The sequence below is a fragment of the Mauremys reevesii genome, linkage group 3, assembly GCF_016161935.1.
Source record: "Mauremys reevesii isolate NIE-2019 linkage group 3, ASM1616193v1, whole genome shotgun sequence".
Classification (NCBI taxonomy): domain Eukaryota; kingdom Metazoa; phylum Chordata; order Testudines; family Geoemydidae; genus Mauremys; species Mauremys reevesii.
This window is the reverse complement of record NC_052625.1, coordinates 202,620,908-202,644,645: the sequence shown is the minus strand read 5'-3', so window position 1 is coordinate 202,644,645 and position 23,738 is coordinate 202,620,908. Positions and strand designations below refer to the sequence as shown.

General features: G+C 43.7%; 1 protein-coding gene across 12 annotated transcripts in view; it reads right to left on the bottom strand.

Annotated features, from left to right (window-relative positions):
• NCOA1 (nuclear receptor coactivator 1) overlaps positions 1-23,738 on the bottom strand; it is a 334,422-nt gene that overhangs the window by 146,997 nt on the left and 163,687 nt on the right. The window contains exon 1 of one of the 12 annotated variants that reach the window (XM_039530436.1): positions 18,353-18,470. The exons of the other annotated variants lie outside the window; for them this stretch is intronic. The gene's annotated coding sequence lies outside the window, so the exon portion shown is untranslated. Of the gene's footprint in view, positions 1-18,352; positions 18,471-23,738 lie in introns of those variants that run through there. 12 annotated transcript variants of the gene reach the window in all.

Sequence of the window (23,738 nt, the reverse complement as noted above, 5' to 3'; positions counted from 1 at the left end):
CTCCACTTCACCTCCAGCATTTATAATAGTGTTAAATATAAAATAAGTGTTTTTAATTTATATGGGGGGGTGTCACACTCAGAGGTTTGCTGTGTGAAAGGTGTCACCAGTACAAAAGTTTGAGAACCATTGGCTTAGGGTATGTTTACCCAGTAACTAGACACCCGAAGCCGGCCTCGGGCTGACAGGGCTACAGCTGTGGGGCCCGAACCCAGAAGTCTACACTCCGGCCCGAATCCAGAAGTCTACACAGCAATGAAACAGCCCTGCAGCCCGAGCACGAGTCGGCTGGCGCTGGCCAGCTGCGGGTTTTTCTTTCCTGTGTAGACACATCCTTAAAGTGTTACAAAAAAGAGTATTAAACAGGGGCAATCAGAAGTGGTCAGTCCAGCTTAGGTGCAAGTCTACAACTTTCCTCTAACAAGTTAGCCCCAGTGGTTTGAAGGGCAACAGAAAGAGAATCAGCAAGCACCCAGAGGACTTCAGTTCAGGAGTGACTTTAGGATTCTTACTCCCAAGGCCTGATAAGCTTATACGTTTCTGATGCAACAAGCCTGAATTCTCAGAAAGGACAAGCCAAGGATGTTTGCTGCCCTGCATTTGCAGAATGGCAATGCTGGTTACTGCAGTATTGGTTTAAATCCAGTCATTATCATTGTGTGTTTCCAACAGCACCCACGTGGCAATCCCAGCTAAAGGAAAATATCAAGATGGTAGCTGTATGAAAGAGTAAATGAGCACATGGGTTAAATGTCACCAAGACTGCTCCACATTAAATGGTTAGTGACAACTCCAGAGTACCTTGCCATCCCTTAAGTTAAGGCCAACCATGAAGGACATCCTGAACTCAAATGCCATGAAAAGAAAACCCCCTTGTGGAATATAATCTAAATACAGGATGTGTCCATAATATAACAGTTCATTATTACATACTACACCACTTACAAAAGTATCCTAGGAGTTTTAAAACAAGTACAGATCAAAGGACAACAAACAAAGTTTAAATAATTGGAATGACAACATAAATAAAACCAACCTGCTGTGCAAAAGGTACAGCAAGGCAGAAAGCCCAAAGTACACAAACTGGGAGCTTCTGCTGAGCTCAGATTGTGATATGGTATATCAGAAGCTAGAAGTTCAGAAAGATGTTGGGAAACTGGTCCATTGATAGAAGCCTTAATGGTTACAACTAGAATCTTAAATGCAGCCTGTAGCAGGAGAGAGAAAGCAGCAAAGAGGAGACTCAATCTAATACTCCTGGGGGAATTCTGTGCCACTATGCATATGCACAATTTGTGTCCCTCACAGATCTTTTTTCCCTCAGAAAATAGATTCTGCTGGAGAGGCACTGTAGATACACATTTCACCCACCAGGGCCTGCTGTGGTAACAGAAGAGAGGACAAACAGCTCAGAGCCAGAGCAGCCAATTGTAGACAGGGAAGGGGCAGTGACTGCCATCCTCACACCGCAATGCCTGCAGATGTGCCTGACTGAATGGGAGGTCAGCCAGGGTCTGCATGGGGAAGGCTCCCCAACTTCTTAACAATCCCCCAACCCCCCCAAAAAACCTGTTCCATACTTCTCTCACCCACACCCAACAACCCTCCAGGGTTCACTCCGAGGTGCCTTCCCAGCAATTACTTCCCTCTCCCTCGGCTCCTCCATTACCCCTGACTCCCCCAAGCCTTTGCACTGCTTCTGAGGAGTGCGGGAAATACATTTCTGTATTATACCGACATACTTCCAGACAGGCATTTTAAAATAAATTACCAAAATAATTGAAACTGGCATGATTATTTTGTGTTATTTTGACAAATAAAATATGCAGAATTTTAAAATATTGTGCACAGAATTTTTAATTTTTTGGTGCAGAATTCCCCGGGGAGTAATCTAACAAGCTGTCTTTCTAGTAACCCACAATAAAACCTATTGCAGTAGTTTAACATTGTTGTCTCCAAGAAACGCATCAGAATTACCACATCAGCAGGTAAGACAGGGCCTCAGTCTGATATTCCTAACAGCTCTAACCATAACAAGTAGCTGACCCAACATCAGGCATGATCAAGAACTCTGCCTAGATTTCAGTCCCCTGAAATGACTCCCCATCACACACTGGGGTATGGCACCCACTTTAACAACTCCAGGAAAGGTACTAAAATGCCAACTATATAGAGGTCTTGAGGAATGATTCTCTCCCTACAGTTTCTCTGTGACCCAATCAGCATGATTTTGGTCTTGCTGGGGATCAGCCTTAGCCAGTTCACAGCCATCTAATTCTGCATTTTCATGACGCAAGTGACAAAACACTTAACCCCCATTTTGAACCTGGAGACATGTATATAATTAGGTATAATCTGTGTAAGAGTAATATCCCAGCCCAAGTCTCTCACACGCTACAGAAACAAAGGAGCATTGCACCAGTCTTAACCTTTGGAGAACTCTACACATAATCCCAGCAACACCCAATGACAATTCATCCATCAGTGCCTACTGGCTCGCTCCATCAGGTTCAATCTGAACTTTAAAAAAAAAAAAAAAACAGTCCAGAGATGGAGAAAAATCTGATGATCAATGACATTATATGCTTCCAATAAATTCCTTGCTATCAACAAGGACAAGGTCATTTGTTTATGACACACGCCCGTCCATTGTGTTGGGCAGATAGTTACTGACTGACCAGGGCAGCCTCCACACTGTAACCTCACCTGAACCACAGTGAAATTTATGCTATACACTTACACACCAACACACGGCTTAATTCTGATCTTATTGACGCTGGTGGGAATGCGGAGATTCAAGGAGTAGAGAGATGAAATGACAGGAGAAGAGAACTTTAGCAGTGACATTCTTGATCAATTGGGGATGGAAAAGGAGTGAGCAGCAGTGAGGACTGATGGGAGATCAAGGTTAGGAGGGAACATCATTTCAGAATCTCAACTTTGGTTTACAAAATTTTTAGCACTCATGACTGTAAAGAAAAAACTTGAAAACCTGAACCACAGATAACTGATATCATTGAATCATAGAACTGGAATGGAAGGGACCTCGAGAGGTCATCTAGTCCAGTCCCCTGCACTCATGGCAGGACTAAGTATTATTTAGACCATCCCTGACAGGTGTTCGGTCCAACCTTCTCTTAAAAATCCCCAGTGATGGAGATTCCACAACCTCCCTAGGTAATGTATTTCAGTGCTTAACCACTCTGACAAATGAGAAGTTTTTCCCAATGTCCAACCTAAACGGCCCTTGCTGCAATTTAAGCCCATTGCTTCTTGTCCTATCCTCAGAGGTTAAGAACGATTTTTCTCCCTCCTCCTTGTAACAACCTTTTATGTACTTGAAAACTTATGTCTCCTGTGTCTTCTCTTCTCCAGACTAAACAAACCCAATTTTTTCAATCTTCCCTCATAGGTCATGTGTTGTAGACCTTTAATCATTTTTGTTGTTCTTCTCTCGCCTTTCTCCAATTTGTCCACATCTTTCCTGAAATGTGGGGCCCAGAACTGGACACAATACTCCAGTTGAGGCCTAATCAGCACAGAGTAGAGCGGAAGAATGACTTTTCGTGTCTTGTTTACAATACTCCTGCTAATACATCCCAGAACGAAGTTTGCTTTTTTTGCAACAGTGTTACACTCGACTCATATTTAGCTTGTGATCCACTATGAGCCCCAGATCCTTTTCTGCAGTACTCCTTCCTAGGCAGTCATTTCCCATTTTGATATGGTGATTTCTGCATGAGTACAGAGCCTAACATAGAAATCCTGAGAGACGTGAACTGCCCCATTCACCTTGCTGGGGTGTTAATTGTGATACCCACCAACCCCACTTCAGCAGAGAGCTATGTTGTGGGGCAATGGCAAACTGCAGCATAGCAGATTTAGCTTAAATCTAGGAAAACCTTCCTAACTGTAAGAACAGCAGGGCAATGGAACAGACGCCTGGGGAGGTTGTGGAAGCTCCTTCACCGGAGATTTTCAAAGGGAGACTGGAGCCATCTGTCTTGGGTGGTTTAGACACAACAAATCCTGCTTCCTGGATGGGGGTTAGACTAGATGACCCTTGCGGTCCCCTTCTAGCCCTACGATTCTATGGGCAGGGACATAGTGCGGGTCTCACCTAGCTACCTCGTGGTAAAAACTACAGATGTCTTGTCTCCACTAGGATCTCTCAGTGAGATAGCTAATAAGCATTAGTTATCTTGGGGTAGAACACATTCACTGTTTGGGGGGAGGTGGGGGGTGGGGAGAGAGAAAAAGCCTCCTTTGAAAAACTCAGCCTAAAACTTCACAGTGTTGGTTGTGCCTCATACACCTCGGAGTGAAGTTGCTGCAAGCCCACAGTTACTAGCTATTTGCCTCCTAGAAGGGTTTACACTTGATTAAAGTGAAAAAATGGCAAAATATAAAACCTGAGATACAGCTGGCACAATCCTGTGCCTCAGTACAGTTCCTCTGTGCCATTCTGTTGCCATAAAGGGGCATAAAGATGCCTAACCAGCCAGCTGAGGATTTCCCCAGTGTAGGGAATCCCTGAATGGCATTGGGCTGGTTATCTCCATTTCCAGCAGGAGCATGCTGGGAGTGTGACCAGAGCATCACTGTGCTTCCAGCAACCCCCAGGTGTTGGAAGAGCCCTTAGGGCCACTGGCAGTTGGGCTCTACTTACAGAAGCCTCACAGCGCTGCTGTACATTGTACCAAAGCTGAACCAGCTCCAGTATCGTTGATGTAAAGTCACTTTTGCTCCACCTTCTCTGGCTCTGTGCTGAGCATTGCTGCTCGCCTATACCCATTGACTGAGTCAATGTTCTTCACAATTATTTCGATTCATCTTCATATAACTGAACACGTGAGCATTTGCAAAATAAACGTAGCAATAGTATCCCGGAGATCCAACATTTCTTGAAATATTGTGTATGAAGATAGATAAAATCGAGGCTACTTCTTACAATTCAACGTTCTACCCTTGTTTCAAGTTTAAATGCCACACAAAGCCTTGAATAGGAATCCACATATGGTAGTCACCATTAACAAGTCACCATTTCCCACAGCAGTACTTGAGATTCCACTATTACCTCTTCTATACTAGGAGTAGGAGGTGACCATGGTAACCACAGGCAAACATTGACTTTTTCCATGGAGACCACTCCATAGATTTCATGTTACAGAAGTGAAAAGTATTTATTAAATCTCCTAGAAATTTCAGTGACTGACTGGTGCAGATTTTCCATCCCTCTCTGAAAACATGAGACTAGTGTTGCCTTCTGCTTTTCCACAGTTGTTAATAGCAGCATGACCTATCAATGCATCAGAAGTTAGATGTCAACTCTATAAAGAAAATGAGCAGGTGTACAGAACAATGTAAACACCAAGCTCTTTGCTACTTAGATTACTGTGACAGAAGGAGAAAAATTCCACCCAAGATAAGCAGCAGCTGCAGCTGACACCTACTGCTCATCCCTAGGAAAGATTGTGCTCTAGAACATGGGTGGGCTGGCATATTATGCGTGCATGCGCACACACACGCTCTCATAAGAGTAACTGCTTCTCACGTAAATGCATAACACGGTCCAAGATGAGCAAGTTTCCTGCAATGGTTACAGAAGCAACCCAATGGTCACACCCCTGGAACCAAGCAGGAGGTACCCAATTCTCATCTCCATTCTAATATAACCTTTCTCCTGGTTAGGTGGCTGATCCCCTCACCAAAATCAAAATGTTTTGAGAGCATTAATGCTATTGGATGGGATGCTGCATAACTGCTTTACTCATGGGGTTACAACATCACATATTGGACAAAGTATTATAGACAGACCAGCAATTAACTGGGTTGATTTTTCAAGACACACACTGAACTCCATAGGAACCTGAAAGGTTTGAAGAGATTTCAAAGGCCCATTGAATCTGACCCAGCCATCTAGCTCTAGTTCTCAGAGACCTATCTGACTACTGCTTCTCCATGTTCATCCAGCACTGCTCTTCTATCTGCTCAGTCTCAGTATCGTTGATATGAGAGCCTTCTCCACTGCAGCTCCCTTCATCTGGAGCAGGTTTTCTGTATCTCTGACTTTTGAACCCTCCATCTTTTCTCCCTCACCATTACCTCTTAATTTATCTCTCCCTTTACAATTGCATAGAATCATAGAATATCAGCGTTGGAAGGGACCTGAGGAGGTCATCTAGTTCAATCCCCTGCTCAAAGCAAGACCAATTCCCAACTAAATCAACTCAGCCAGGGCTTCGTCAAGCCTGACCTTAAAAATCTCTAAGGAAGGAGATTCCACCACCTCCCTAGGTAACCCATTCCAGGGCTTCACCACCCTCCTAGTGAAATAGTTTTTCCTAACATCCAACCTAAATCTCCCCCACAGCAACTTGAGACCATTACTCCTTGTTCTGTTGTGTGACAACTGCTATGGAAAATAAGTTGCACCTCATAAATAGCACTTCTTTTCTGAACACAACCATATTATTTATTTTTAGAACCACCACTGTGGCACAGCATTCCACAAATTCATTGTTTTCAATGCAAATGATTTATCTCCTTGGTCTTTTTATTAAACATTTCTTTATTCACAACCTGCACCCCAAACTTTGAGATTTAACATTTAGCTGGTTTCTTTTAGCTACATTTGCTTTGTGGAGGGACACTCCCTATATTTTTTAAATAAATTTACCATTTTTCTAGTTTACCCTCTAATAAGCATTCTTATCCCAGTGTATCACAAAGAAGTTTTTAAAGTATCCTGTTTTCCTTCCCCAATAATCCTATGGATATGCCTCTTTATAGGTATCACATGGATTTGAGTTTCCATTCACCAGTGTTTTACGATCCAACATTCAACTACCCATGACCAAAGCAAACAGCTTATCAAAGCAGCTGAGTGCTTCACTTTCATAATTGATGTCCTCCCCTCATTCAACTAAATATATTGTGGATCAAGCTAAGTGCTGTACTGCAGCTTTTTTAAGTCAAGAGACGGGAAGACACTGGGAAGTCCGAATTACGAGAATACATCTGAATTAGGTTTCTTTTCTTCTAGAAAAGGAAGCTTTTTGTTTTTAAAAAGGTCTTACAATGAAATATTTAAAAGAAAAATCAGCTAGAAAAATAAGAACATTAATAACCTCTTCAAAATAAAGGAAAAGCATATGAAACGTGGTGCAAGTCTATGCAAATCAACTCCTAGAAAAATATTACTGGTTCCATATAAATACCTACAATAGACAGATCTATTGCCTATTATCTAACAAAGTCTGAGTGATGGGTTACAGAGCAAGACACAAAATGGCCATTTAATTTTCACAGATTTTAAACCCATAAAGGACCGTTATGATCATCTAGTCTGACCTCGTGCATAACATAGGCCAGAGAACCTCACTCAGTGATTCCTGCTCAATGCCAATTACTTCTGGTTGAGCTAGAGCAGATCTTACAGAAAGACGTCCAATCCTGATTTAAAGCCTATGCCTATTTCTGGGAGTGAGAGGGAAGAGGTGAGTGGCTGTTATTCCTGGCTAAAGAACAGTATCAACACTGAGGGAAGCCTTATGCAATTGTATTCTTTGAAATATAGCCAATAGCATCTAGCCACTAAAGAGAGGAGGAGTTCTTTGTCAGTTGGCTCTGATCCAATTGTACAGGAATGAGCCTTCATAGTTTTTAATATACGCACCTCAAGGCAATGGGGGATGCATTTTTTAAACAGGGAAACATAAGTAAATTATTATGGTAAACCTCTATATCAAAGAGGATTCCATCTCCGATATTAATGTATGCTGTATCTCTCTTTCTTGCATTACATTCACACTGATGCAGGAGACCTTTGCTTTTGTTTTTATGTGCTTAAGAGTTACACTCCTCCAATCATTCAGATTGGCTCAGATAGGAGCTTTTTTCCCATGGAGAGAAACAGGTTTGCAGACCATAGACAAGGTCATGATAAATAACCAAGCACAGAGTTGCAGGGGACGTGTTTAGTGCAGTGTCAATGGGATTTCTGTTAGGTCCAGTCTTAATAAATATCTTCATTAAGTATCAGCAAGCTACTGAAATTTGCATACGATACTAAATTTGGAAGAGATGCGACCATCACTGGGGACAGAAACTTACTACAGAAGTGAGACCTCATGATAATACTGGGCAAAAAAAATCAGATATAAAAATTGCAAACTAATGTAATTTGGGGTTGCGTATACAGAAGCATCGTGTCATGGAGAATGAAGAGGACAGTTTTGTATACAGCATCAATGTCTCAATATCAGAAAGATATTGACAAACAGACGCAGTTCAGAGAAGAGCAACATTAAATGACCATGGGGCTATAGGGGATTTATAAGAAAGACATTAAAAGAACTAAATGCATATAATTTAGCCAAAGGACTGTGACAGGGGGAAGGAAGGAAGGTGACTTCATAATCCTCCAAGAATTTGAAGGGTGTAAACACTATGGACAACAATACAGATGGGGTAATACCTTATTCCACAAGTACTTGGCCACTAAACTCAATGGGCCTTTTTGTGGAGTAAGGGTCTCGCGTCAAATTGAGCTGAGTGGTAGAATCTGGACCTAGGAAAAAAGAGGAATGTGGAATCTCAGGGTCTATGGTGGGAAGCCCCCAGCTTGAATCATTTAAATCAGATGAAAATCCTGCTTTGGGAATGGGGAGGAAGAAGATCAGCCAATACTTTTATTTCTAATTTTATGAAAGAATCTACATGGTCTTTTTTTTCAGAAATCCATCATCTTGACCTCATTATAAACTAATATTTATACTGTAGCAGCACCCAGAGACTCCTGTGTTCTGATCAGAGGTGTAGGACTGGAAGACAAACAATGGGCTTTACCATCGGACTGAGAAGTAAACTTTTATACCACTGAGAGGACTCTGAGTGCTGTACCCCATGACCATTTTTCCTAGTATATTTTAAGCTGCATTATGCAGCAGAGTGATTGGGATCTACACAATGTAAATCAACTCCAAAGAACTCAGATCCCATTCTTTTAAAACTAAGTTGTGTCTGTGATCAACCATCCTTCAAGCATAATGATAGCTTGGATGGGTAAAGAGGAGAATTATCTGTACTCTACTATTTCAGTAGGAGCTTACTTAAGAAGTTTCAGATAATCACGATGCCTGAGAAACTCTCAGAAAAGGAACTCTTAGTTCTTGCTTGCTACAGTTATTCAGGTTTAATGTATTTTTTTTAAAGTGGGTGGAGAGAAGGGAAAGGGTCTACACAATGGTGACATGTGTATTTAGAAACATAACAGCTAGTTTGATTTATTAATCTTTGTATTTGTTACCTGTATTACAGTAGTGCCAAGAGGCTCCAATCAAGTTGGGGGCCTTATTGTGCTGGACACTGCACAAACACACAGTAAGAGACAGCCCCAACCCAAGAGTTTACAGGGTAAACAGACAATGTGTGCCAACTGAAACAGCCATAAAGATGTTAAGGGATTTGTTCAAGATCATGCAGCAGGTCAGTGGCAGAGCTGTACCCACATCTCCTGACTCCCAGTCCAGGGCCCTATCCAGATTTAGAAGTTAAACTTTATGGTCCATAATCTAAACTTCATTTTCCCCCCGCTACCACTGAAACTACCATTGAGTCCAGGATAGGAAGGAGGTAATAACATTCCACGCCCAGCTATGGGACTTGATAAAAATGGTTGGTTTGTGGCTTGGGTTTTGGGTTTTTTTTGCCATCGCAAGGACTGAGGCTTAACAAACTAGAGGTAACGAGCAAATTTCTGATAGGCTTTCAGCCATCCTCTCTATTGACAGCACGGCCTGATGGTAATGATACAGGGAGACACGGGCCAGAAAAGGTAGTGGACAAAGGGCCCCCTTCACTATGGTACACAGATGTATCCCAGACACCTTCCCTGTCAGCGTGCTTAGTGCATGATAGGGCAGCAGCATTACCACATGAAGTGATGATTTGCCAAAGTGCCGGATGAGGAGGAATAACGTGGGAAACCCAGGAGGAGGAGCAAAGAAGTGCAGGCTTGGACAGCTCCATTTTCTGAGCAGCAGCCATTATGGAACCTGAACTGTCAGGCAGGTTTGTCACCACCTCCAGTAGCAGGTGCCACGTCAGTGCTGAGCTGAAGGATGAACCATAGTCTGTAATGATGCTTTTACTATTTTCTTTGTCAGGCACTGCAATCTATTGTATCTCTCCTGCCCGAGGAGTTAATCTTAGAGAAGGCACTCCTTGGCCTCAGCTGCTGCTTTTTAGGACTATCATATGGACCAAGAAAACAGCAACACTGCACAGGAAATCAGAATTCATCAGGTTATTAGCTATCATTTACTTCTGTCGGTGCTAAAGCTTTGCCAGGCACCTCCCAGAACAGAAAGATCCCTGACCCAAGAAGCTCATAAACTGAATTAGGCAGGATGTAATGAATAGGTAACAAGACAGTAGGCGAGGAGGTGGGGGCTAACTTCAATAAATGTATGTGATTGTGCAGCAAGGGTTAATTTATGGCACGAAGCACAGAGGGCCGCTATTATACTTTTCATGACTGCACTGACGTCTTGATTGGTGAGTTTTTTTGTCAGCAATCATGGCAGAAGTGGGCAGAAAGGAAGGGACTGAACATGGAGAAAGAAGGCAACTTGCAGATCAAGGCGTTTCAGGATTAAGGGCCAACATGGAAGGAAAGACAAAGACAGCGGTGGGAAAAGCAAACAGTGGACGAGGGGTAACAGGAAAAGTCTGGGCACCATTCTGAACGCAGATTAATTATGTACCTTTTAGCAAACCAGATGATCCTCTTTACAGGAAGCCCTTAATGGATAATATTTGTATTACTATAGCACCTAGAAGTCCAATTGTGCTAGATGCTGTACATACACATAGGAAGAAAGTCCTGTGCTGTTTCCACTTCCCATCCACCACCTAGTTATTCACTGTACAGATATAACAATGACAGCTGCAGCATATCAAAGGTAGCTGAGACTGCATTGCTTTGTACCTTCATATTCCCCAGAATCCTTTACGACCTTTGACTATTAATATTTTTTAAAAGTAGCTCAAGTGTTTTATTCAGAAACAGGCAATTCATATTAAACATATAAACTATTTTCCTCACTTTAATATCTAGGTTAGTCTCAGACACAGGTTCCAGAGAGCAGTATAGATAAAATCAACACAGGGATGGATCACAAAGGTATCTGACAACTCCCTGGATAACTCTGCAGCCTAAGGCAATGCATGTCAAAAGGAATTACTGTACATTTCACTGGTAATGTTTGAAAAGAGGAAATACTGTTTCTAGAAATAGCCCCCGAAGTCTGAAGCTAGAACTTACCCCAAGTGCAGAACAGAGAACTAGTGAAAGGCAGCTAGATGGGAAGGAGGAACTGCAAGAGGGTTTTGCTAGCACACACTCACATCAATCTGCATATGCTGGTTTTACTAAGTTATTTCTCTAAACCAGTGGTTTTCAACCTTTTTTCATTTGCAGACCCCCTAAAAATGTCAAATGGAGGTGCAGCCCCCTTTGGCAATCTTGGACAATCTACAGACCCCCAGGGGTCCACGGGCCACAGGTTGAAAACCACTGCTCTAAACAGTTCAACAGCAGAGCAGGCAAACGTTTAAAGCCTATTTTGAATAACAGATTCCTCTGAAGCTGGAGAGCTGGCTAGTAGGTCACTGCTTACTTCAACAGCCAAACATAGGAATGGGGATGATAGGTAGAGGGTGAGCCATCAGAACTTCTAAAATGATACCTTTTGTATGCCATTAACTCTTTTAGATGGAATTGGGGGTTGCCACATATTCTGCATTGCAAGGACACAACAACAAAAAATTGGTAACAGCCAAAGCTAAAACAAACTATGCAGAAAATATTCTGCTAACTGCAGGACAGAAGAAGGCTGTCAAATGGATCCAGAATACTGCAACTGAATCCAATGCCCTGAATTGCAAATATTTTACTTTCACGGTTGAAGCTACACATTTAATTAAAAGCAGTCTTGATAATTAAGGTTTCCAACCAATCCCCTCATCCACAGCGCTGCTGGCTAAGTAGATCTTCATTCTTCCAAAGATACTGAGAGGGAGAAATGGGTCTGTACTTTTTGGCTGCCTTGAGGGCTGCAGTGCTTGAGTAGGTCTGAGGAAAGAGACCAGGTGGAATTCAGTGACGCCAAGTGCTGTACTCTAACTAAGCCCCAGGGCCAAAGAGGAGTGCTTAGGGACGAAGATTGAACCTTGTAAACAGAAATGGATCGTTGCAGGAAATGGCATAGTTGGAAATTACATTTATTTCTCGATTTACGTAGTGCACCCATCACAACACTCCAGGCACGCACCATGACGAGGAAGGTTGTGACAACTACTGCACTTACCAGATTCTGAAGTTACCGTGTTCGGCAAATGTAATCTCAACATTTCCCTGAGAAGTCAGGGAAAAATATGTTCCAAACAACTGTTAGCAGAAGCAAAGTACATGAAGATTTCTTAGCATTGCATCCCCAGGAGTACAATGCTGGAGACGTTAACCTTGTAGAGAAGGTAGAAAGGAGCAAATATAATTGCATCATTTCATGCCCTTTGAACAACCTTTGGATTCTGATGTTTTTGCCAGGAAGAATAATGAAAGTCAAACTAATTAAGCACTGAACATGCCCACAGTACGGAGTGTGAAAATCTCAAAAGCCTAACAAGTTGGTAGGAAGCACTCAGCTCAGAGCTTAGGTTTCAGGCTGTCATTTAGGGAGCAATCACGATAGTGCAAAAAACTGATTTTTTTTTTTTAAGAGCATTCGTTCAAAGTTATAAAGTGGGTATGGTGAAAGGAGTCAACCTGAGACCATTCTGAAGGGGAAGGTAGCTGGTACACCTGCCAATTTTTATATTTAACAAACATATAGGCTAAATCTTGCTTGTCTTACTCCCGTAAGTACATTCATTAAAGTCAATGGGTGCAAAGGCCAGCAGTGATTTCGCCTAAAGTTTGCAATAGCAAGTATCCTAAGTAACCATGCACCCACAGGGGAAACTGGTCTAATTTAATTATACATTTTGGATTACTGACCCTCCCAGGGTGAAGTCTCCTCATCTGAAGCAAAGACCTCTTTTTTTAAGGTGAAGGAAAGGGGTTTTGTTATCCACCATGTTTCTTGTCTATTGTTTTACTCCTGGGGGAATTCTGCACCACTGCACATGTGCAGAATTCATGTCCCCTGCTGATTCTTCTGCCCCCTCCCCCCTCCAACAGAAAATAAATTCTGCTGGGGAGGCACTACAGTTAGAGTTTTTGCCCACCAGGGGCTGCTGTGGTGCCAGAAGAGAGGGCAGACAGCTCCGGACTGGAGCAGCCAGCTGAGTAGAGTGGGTCACACAGGGCTTCTGGGGGGGGTCACAGACTCAGGATCAGAAGGGCTAGTGAGGGAGGACAACAGCCTGGGCACAGGAGCTAGCGGGATGACAGCACTGAACCAGGCACTGAATGGGAATGAGGGTGCAGGGCCACATGGGGACAGGGGGTGCAGGAGGACAGAGGGAGGAGGTGGCAAAGGAACACATGAGGACAGGGGCAGATATGCCTGACTGAATGGGAGAGGCTAGTGGTCAGCCACGGTCTTCCTGGGGGAGGCTCCCAACTCCCTAACAATCCATCCCTCCTCCCCCTCCCCCTGCAAAAAAAACCCTGGTTCCATTCTTCTCCCACCAACACCCAACAACCCTCTAGGTTCACTCCCAGGCTCCTTCCCAGCAATTACTTCCCTCTCTCTTGGCTCTTCCATTACCCCTGACTCCCCAAAGCCTTTGCACTGCTTCTGAGGGGTGCCAGAAATACATTTCTGTATTGTAGTTTAAATGAATTATTACTCACAGTTCTGTATTAATATGCCGCGTAAGGAATCTATTTCTCAAAAAAACATTTCCTGGGTCTTTTTTGTTGTCTGTATTGTTACAGACATACTTGCTGACAGGTATTTTGAAATAAATTAGCAAAATAATTTAAACTGATGGGATTATTTTATCTTATTTTGACAAATAAAAGATGCAGAATTTTAAAATATTGTGCACATATTGTACTCCATTCTTAGAAGTTTTTAAGGCCCAGTTTGACAAAGCCCTGGCTGGGATGATTTAGTAGGGAATTGGTCCTGCTTTGAGCAGGGGGTTGGACTAGATACCTCCTGAGGCCTCTTCCAACCCTACTCTTCTATGATTCTATGAAACAAGCTGGTGCCAGGACAGACATCCCCTCGAGGCTCATTGGCCCAGCCAACTCTAGAACATCCTAATGGACCCCACTAGCTAACTGAAGAGCCAAGACACTGTGAAGTTAGGGGGACACTACACTAACAGACTGTCCACTGTGACTGACACCAGGCATTGACGCATCCACTCTCCACTACTGTCTTCATGAACCAGAGTGGCGAAAGAATCTGAAATGCTGATTGTGAAAGATGCCCAATGATTATGCCACAGCTGTACAATAGGCTAAGGAACATCTCTTCCACCATGGAATCCACTTGATCAGTGTTTCTCAACCAAGGGGTCGCAACCCCCTGGGCCTCGCAGTATGGGTTATGGGGGGGAAATCGCAAGCAGGGCCAGCATTAGGGTGTAGGAAACTATTGCCTGGGGCCCCACATCACAGGGGAGCCCACCAAAGCTAATTTACATGTTTTGCCCGAGCCCCAACCTTAAGGTAGAGGTTGGCAATTTTTTCTAGTGGGGGGGTGGGGTGGTCAAGATTTTGTTATTTATTTATTTATTTTTTTTAAAGTTCAAAGGGGGTCACCAGCACAAAAAGGTTGCAAAACACTGCACTAAATCACAACCAGCAGGCCTGCCAATATAGTGGCCAACACATAATGTCTCCTCCCAATTGCAGATTCCAGTTCATGCCAATCAAGGCAATTATCTGCCTATTTCACAGACAAGATCACCTAAGTCTGGGATGACCCCTCTGGATCCCAGGAACTGACGGCCACACATCAGACTGACACTAGAACATCTTCCTTCCCAGGATCCACACGCAACAAGAATTCCTTCAACTTACTGAAGGAGGCACCAGTGACTACGTGCAATACTGTCCTGTGCCCATCCCGACTGGTGAAATCTCAAAAATGCTAAAGCCCTCTGCTAACATCTCCTTTGAAGACAGCATGCCTCCTTGAAGCAGATAGCCTGTCCAATACTCAAGAAACAGTACTCTGATTAAATTCACCTTGCCAACCAACATCCAATGTTGGATTTCTCACGTTTGAACAAAGTAATTAAGTACAGCTCAAAGCCACCTCCAGCAACTCCTGGCCTTGCCAATACCTCAGACCCTTCCAAGTCAGGTTTTAGACAGGGATATGGCAGACATCACACAGGCTGCACCATTAGACAAATTAGACTAATGGTTTCACCATTAGAGAACTGCCCATTGAACAGACCCTCTCATGCTGGTAGTGGCTTGTCTATACAGCAAGCTAGTGTGCAGCAAGCCAGGGTGTGACTCTACAGCGCACCAGCATGCCATGCACTAACTCGCTGTGTGGACCCTGCTACCGCGCACTAAAAAGGTCCATAGTGCACTTTGACACACCTCCATTTGAAAGTGTGTGGTAGCGGGGTCCGCACAGCAAATTAGTGTGCGGCGAGCTACTGCGCTGTAGATTTACACCCTGGCTTGCCACGCACTAACTCACTGTATAGACAAGCCCTTGAGTTCTCAGAGCATTTCACAATGTTCACCATGAGATACTTGGCTGAGTGGAAGCACATGGAGCTGGCTCCCATCCTTCCTTACAGACTGACTGCACAGGGTTGTAATGGGAAGCTGCCTGTTGGACCCGAGAGCTCTCCCATATGGAGTTTGTAGCTGTAATAGAGAGGATGAACCTTGACGTAGACATGAGACTACTGAAGGGTAGGGTGAGGGGGTTGTTCAGATAAAAACACAGTAATGCAAGGGCAGAATGGACAAGAGAGAAGAACGATGGTCCAGACTGGGATTCAGGTGATTGAGTTCAATTCCCAGCTCCGCACTGCTACCTTTGTGATACTGAGCAAGTCACAATCTGTCTGTGCCTCAATTAGCCCCCTGTAAAAGGCAGAGGAATGCTTCCTTTTCTCGCTCTTCAACTTGACTGTGTAGAACATAAGCTTTTCATGGCAAGGACTGGCTCTTGCTATGTGTCTGTACACAACAGTTCCCAGTCTTGGTTGGAGACTCTAGGCACCCCATAATACAAACAAATAATGGTAATACAATGCTGCAGTGCAAAACCACAGACTGAACACCAGGGGATTATTCTTGTGTATTTGGTGACTGTGCTGGTGCCATCAAAGAAAACAAGGACTGGTGAGAGAGACAGTGGAGTTGGAACTGGTGATCCGCTATTTCTGTCCCAGGAGGGCGTGGCAGTGACTGGCTTGTATTTGTGCAGCACGCTAAGGATCCAAAGGTTTGTACAAATGCTAACTGACACTATTCTCCATCAGTCCAGTTTATGACGGAGATGTACATATGTAAATACTTTGCTACAGTATTATAATAAATGATTGTATACAATGATTCACTTTGCGCTACGTTGGCCTGCTAAACCCAGGGTTGTGAGTTCAGTCCTTGAGGGGGCCACTTAGGGATCTGGGGCAAAACTGGTCCTGCTAGTGAAGGCAGGGGGCTGGACTCGATGACCTTTCAAGGTCCCTTCCAGTTCTAGGAGATTGGTATATCTCCTATTATGATGATGATGATGAACGTGCTAGATGCAGTGATTGCATTTATTAGTTATTTGTAATCTAAAAGAGTCCATGTGCTAGGTGCTGTCTACACACAGTCCCGTCCCAAAGTGTAGATTAATATGGCCAGTGGTATGTGTGCAGCAATTTTTCACACAGCCATGGACTTGACAACCAGTTCTATTGGCCAGGACACACGGCTAGGACACAGGGCTACTCTTTTTGAAAAGAGTCATGGGATCTGTAGTTTTCACCCAATTCAGTTTAACATCTTATCTAAAAAACTGCAACCCGTAGCAGTATAAGTCTGGGATTTGAACCCATGACCTCCTGATCTAGAGGTCAGGATACTACCATCTTGTTTAATATTTGCATATAGTGCCAGACTGCAGGTGTGCCTGGATCTTTTAGCATCTAAACCACACTATATACAAGGATATTCAAGTAGACAAGTACTCTTGCAGACACACTCCAGCATTTACCACAATTATTTGTGCTGATTCCATCTTCTTTGAATACGCAATTCTGTCTAGGTGAAGCTATAAATGCCTCTGTACATACCTACTAGAATAAACAGGTTGTGTATACTTTTAAGTACACCAACACACAGAAGGACCTTTCTGTAACAGTGTGCAAGACATACTGTACTGCACTGTCCTGGGCTACTGCCTAACCCTCCTCCCACCCCCTTCTCTAGATCACTGTATAAGAGTGCACCACAGTGTCAGCAAACAATAACTTGCAGCTCCATTGTATTTGCTATATTCCCAAATCTGCCTCCAGGATTTATAGAAATTCTTGGAGCCCTTAGTCAGAAAATGATTTCAAGCACATGCCAAAGACAATTCAGCGTTTGGAACCTGTTTACAGAATAATCTAAAATGAATTTCTATCATAGGAAGATTTCCTTCAAATTGTGCAATAGTTGGGTTTGGGTTCTCTATAACAACATACATGTGAAATAATTAACTTCATCTGTTGCTTTAAATTATTTCATCAATGATTAACAAATGTTAAGCAATCAGCAATTTTTTCTTTAAGCAAGGAGCTCGCTCTCTCTCTCTCTCTTTAAACTAACGTCCTTACTTCTGCAAGTTGCTGCGAGGATCCTTGCCAGATCTAGCCAGTTTAAACATTTACGCATCGATTTTCAAGGTCACTGCTGAAATATGTGATTTTTTACTTTAGTATGTTATTCCAAAATGCACAGCATTATTAAATGCTATGGGGTGGGGGGAGGTAAAGCAAACAGCACCAAAAAAGTTCAATCAAAAATATCTAAGCTAAAATGATCATGGTAAAAAGGACTTTTCCTCAGAAACTGAAATATAATTATCTGGACATCATCTTTTGTTTGCACTGTTACGTAACTTACATAAACACTGACATAAACGACACTAAAAGCTTCTCTGCCTTGTACAGAATCCCCTCCGATCTTTTAGCAAAATGTAGTTTGCCTGGAAACAGCTGAGGTCTTCAGTGAAGGATACCAGCGTTTAAAGCTAGAGGGGGTGGGGAGCGGGGGCAGAAATTCTGAAGGTTTGGGAAGCAAATTTGTTACTAGCTCACAATAACCAAAAAAAAAAAAAGCTCACATTTTGGAGGCTTAAAGACATCAGACCGCTCTCCTTACCTGAGAGATTTCCAGCTAGGCAAGTCTGTTTTCAGGCTGAGCAGCAACCAGATGACTAACATGCTGTTGTGAAGCTCTCTCTCCCGCTCTCTCCCTTCCTCTGTTCCATGTGCTCCTGGATGTTTGCAATACATTCAGCGTGTGTACTCTCCAGCACATGCTTCTGCCATGACAGGCGAAGGATTCTGAGCCAGCTCTCCCACTTGATTCCCACACCAGCTGACTGATAATTAAACTAAATACATACAGCCCGAGCCACTCGAACGCAGCGACTCTTCTGGGATCACCAGTGCCACCTGACAGACTCCGCCAAACACACGCCGTGGCAGGACAGATTCAGAATATTACTTAAGTCAGGTTTGCAATTTGATTAAATTCAAAGAATCAAGTGAGCCATAAAATGCTCTGAGATACACTTGACTTTCACCAAGAAAAGAGAGCACACACACAAAAAACCTCTCTGAAAGCAGCCAAAGCAAACTACTTACCACCTGCCTAATGCTTAGAATTCCAACTGGTAAACAGCTTTTTATCTAGCTAAACACATGTATGGTCCCCCATGACCATAGGATCTCAGTGCTCCATAAACACCTGGTGTGATACAAAATAATTATCCTCATTTTACAAATGGAGAAATTGAGGCATAGAGAAATAAAGTAATTTGCCCAAGGTCACATAGGAAGCCCAAGGTAGAGCTGTCTCCTGAATCCCAGTTTAGTACAATAGCCATTATGTAAAGCCTATACCAGCAATCTCTCCCACACATCCAGAGTGTTACAAAGATTAATCATTTCTTTATTTAATAATAAGCAGATTTTTATTTCATTGTTTAGGAGAGGGACTTCTTTAAACTTATATTTGAACTTAAAAATACCTGTTTTAATGGCTAAGCTTATTACAAGTTATAGTAAAAGGGTGTGATCCTTATTTTTAATGACCGCAACATCACCTAGAAGCCCTAATCAGGGATCAGGACACTTGCATAATAAAAGATAGCCCCTGCCCAAACAGCTTACATGCACTCTGAAAAATGAGTTCAGTGCAAATGTTGGGTATGCGGGGAACAGCAAGACTGGGCAGCTAAAGAAACTGGAACCACTTCAGTCAGTTCAATATGCTCAACCAACTATTCTTCATAGTGGGCCAAGTTTGTTAAGGCCTTACACGCCACTCATCAGCATTTCTCTGTTTGTCTGTAGGTAGCAGGACAACATTTAAATGCCGCATCAGATCAACTCCAAAATTTCAGAGAATGCTGTAGGCATCAATGGACAGAACCCTGTTGATCTTAAGCAGGGTTTCCCAAACAGGGGTCGCCGCTTGTGTAGAGAAAGCCCCTGGCGGGCCGGGCCGGTGTGTTTACCTGTCCTGTTCACACATCCGGCTGATCGCAGCTTCCACTGGCCACGGTTCGCTGCTCTGGGCCAATGGTAGCTGCTGGAAGCGGCAGGCCGAGGGAGTTAGTGGCCGCTGCTTCCAGCAGCTCCCATTGGCCCGGAGCAGTGATACGCGGCCAGTGGGAGCCGCGATCGGCCGGACCTGCGGATAGGGCATTAAACACACCGGCCCGGCCTGCCAGGGGCTTTCCCTACACAAGCGGCGACCCCTGTTTGAGAAACCCTGATCTTAAGGAAAAACAGAAAGCCCAAAAGGGGGGGAACTAGGGGGTACATGAAGCCCCTGACCGCTCTTTGGCACAGCCATAAGCATCTGTGCAATTGTCTACAAGTCAACTGTTCAATGGCACCCACGCACACATGCCAGCATAACAGTACACCATCTCAACTCTGCTCATCCACCCAACAGAATTCAACACGTTGACACTAAGGTCTGGTCTATACTACCGAGTTAGGTTGACACAAGCCAGCTTACATTGACCGAACTATAGAAGTCTACACTGAAATTTCACTCCCACTGACATAACTGCCCCACTATGCCGATTTAACTCCACCTCCACGAGTGGCATAGTCAAGGTTGATGTTGTTAGGTCGACGCAGTGTGAGCAAAGACACTGCATTGCTTACGTCAGCTGTTACTGGCTTTCAGGAGCCATCCCACAGGGCCCTACACTGACAGTACAATCGATACAAGCACTCCTAGTGACAACACACACTACTGACACCAGGAGCAAAGTGTAGACACGCACAAGCAGCTGCGGCAGCTGTATGCCAACTTAAGCTAGGTGGACTTAATTTTGTAGTGTAGACATGACTTACCTTCCAGACAAAAAGAATAATAATGGTGGGGATAAGGGGGAATGGGTAGGGTGCACAAAGCCCCTGTTGGGAGAGGAGAATGGTATGGGTGGAAGGAGTAATGAGAAGCATGGAGAACCCCTGGTATGGGGTGAGGAGGAATGCAGAACATGGAGAACAGTGGCATACCCAGAGGCCCTACCCAGGGGGGATGATAGAGGGATCTGGAAATGGTGGGGGGACACAGAACCTCTAGTGGTGGGAGTGACTAGGGAATCTGGTTCTGGGGAAGGGGGCACAGTCGCTGACATGGGCGGAATGGCACATATGGAGGAAGGGGGAATAGGGGCTAACACAGGGGAAGAGAATGGAAGAGTCTGGTATGGGAGCAGGGTAGAATGGGGGGCACACAGAACCCGTGGCGGGGGGAAACTGGGAGAACTGCAGGAGTCCATGACAAAGAGGGGGGTTGATGGGTGACACACAAGGCGTTTGGGTGGAGGGAAATGGAGGGATGAAAGGAGCCTCTGGTGCGTACAATATGCTTCGCCTACACAAGCTATGAAGCATGTGATGCCCAGGCACCCACACAGCTGTCATTGTAACACAATGGCAAAGTGCATGCTGTTTACCCCTCTAATGGCTTGCCAACTAAGGGATAACCGTCTACTATTGCTACTGACTTACTCTTCATTCAAGTGGTAGAAATCTGTGCTGTGGTGCTGACTGCCCTGGATTCAAGCTCCGCTGGTGACCCATAGAGTGGAGAATGGGGGTGTCATATCATTATAGTAAGGGTCGTGACACATGGACTGTACAGATCTAGAGGTTATTTTCATAGAATAATAGGGTTGGAAGGGACCTTGAGAAGTCACCGAAGACAGTCCCTTGCACTGAATAGTGTAAATAAAATTCAATAGAGAAATCATACAGAGCCCAGGCTATAGAATGGTTGCTGATATTATCAAGATCTCTGTATTTTCAGTTCAGTGACAGTGGAAGAACTGAAATATCTAGCTACGATTTACCATCAGCATAGCATCTGAATAGCTCATTCTGGATTTCCAAAAGAGGGGCTCTCCCTTGTTGACTATTTTTGTTTAATGCTTGAGACAGAAAGACTCACTTTCATACTGTCTCCCAAAAGCCAAAAGATTAAACTGTTTCCCCAGTGAGTCAGATAACGCAGGCTATGGGGATAAAAATAGCAGAAGGAGTGAGAAATAAAGAGGCAAGGGAGAAGGGGAGGTTTTCATCAAATTTGAAATGAGTGTATCAGTGGAGTGACAGATACAGGAAGGTTGTCCCAGATAGCAGGATCTGTGGAGAAGAAAACTCTTGCACCAACTGTGGCTGCATTATACGGAAGAACACAGAAGCAGCCAGTGCTAAATTAAAAAGAAGAAAAGAGGTGGGGAGAGAGAATGTGTGGAGTCAGCTGGAGCAAGTCAATGGAGAGAGAGAAAAAACCTCCTCCTCATTATTTAAGTGGATCCTATCATAAACCATGTCTAGTGGGGCTATTTTTAAAGGAGGATGGATGAACACATTCCTCTTTATTCACATGAGAGGGCAAGCAACATTGTTCTCCACATGGTAGTGTCTGCAGACCTTGGACTTAGAGAAGGGAGTTGCAATAGTCAAGTAGAAAGGAGATAAAAAGCACAAATGAGGATTTTAGCAGAGGTGGAGCTCAGGCAGTGACGCCCCTGGATAACATTGTGGGGGTGATGAAAGATGAGTTAGAAGACCCAGGAGGCTGACGAAGTTGTTCAAGATCAAGGAGAATACCAAGGTTACAGAAAACAGAAATAAACGGAAGGGAAGTCTTAGCTGAAAAAGATAGAAGAGAGTGAGGGAGCTGTACAGGACTCTCAGCCACTGTCTCAAACTGGAATTAATTTGGCCAAACGAGGAGACTGTTCTCTCAACATCTATGGAAGAGGCTACCACAAAGAAATGCAGGTTCGCCACTTCAAACACCGCATGGACAAACAAGGCCCCAGTCTGATAACCTTCAGAGAACAGGGTTTTTTTTCCAGAAGAAAAGGGCAAGTAGAGAGATTTCAGTTTTCTGTTCACTATGGGTCTTGGAATCTTCTTTTAATGATGTTTAATTCGTATGTTGCAGTTTTGAAATGCATCCATGCCCCTATAGAAATTGACATGAGCAGAATTGGAAAAATTGAAATATGACAAGTTTGGGTAGTTTGTCAAACAAACTCCACCCCTTCAGCAGTTCAATTTTTTTCATGATTTAGACAGCAAAAATATGCCCTTTTTGTAACTGTCTGGGCCCCGCAATGAATTTGATTATAGTTGGTATGACAGATTAATAATTAGTAGGTGTGTCACAGCAGAGGTGGTGATATTTCAGTAGTGAGCAAGTGATTCCTCTAGAGTCGACATCCAGTTTTTACAAGGGTCTGAGATCCTTCAATATCATTTGCAGGGACTGGAGGTGGAGAGTGCCCACACAATACCTAAAGAGGAAATAAACCGCAGTAGAAATGGATCATCCAACACAGAGAGTTAAACAAGGCCAAGTATCTGGACTGGTAAAGAAGAATTTGCAGAAACTACAGAACTGTTGTAAGCATCTCTAGTTTCACTTTCTATCTCTTTCTCCTGAGCATGATGATTAATGATCAGGACTGGGAAAAATCCAGGGAGCGGAAGGGAGTGATTTCCCACCTGTTGCACTTGTGCCCCAACACTCACCTGCTACTAATCCATCACCCATACTGCTAATAAAATGCTGATGAAGACGGGACAAAGACTACCAGTCACCTAGAATAAAGTCTCCAGTTTAAAACTGCCCATGAACTGGTGGGTGCCCCCAACACTCACCCAGTGTCATCATGCAGCTCCCTCACACGGTGGGTTATCTACCTAGTTGTGTTCACTTTTACAGTGAGCTGCAAAGCATTGATGGAAACTGAGGCCCTTTCTACATTCAGGAAAAATACACACCAGTATAATAAATTACACCATTACATCATTACACCAGTGTGAACTTCTAGTACACCTCTGTGGCAGTGGTACAACTGCTGCAGCTCTCTCCAGAATCCCCAATTTAGCACGCTACATTGTTGTGTTACACCAGTACAAATGTTTTAAATGTAGACAGGTCCTGAGATCTGGCCTACACTACAGACCTATATTGATATAACTACATCGCTCTGAGGTGT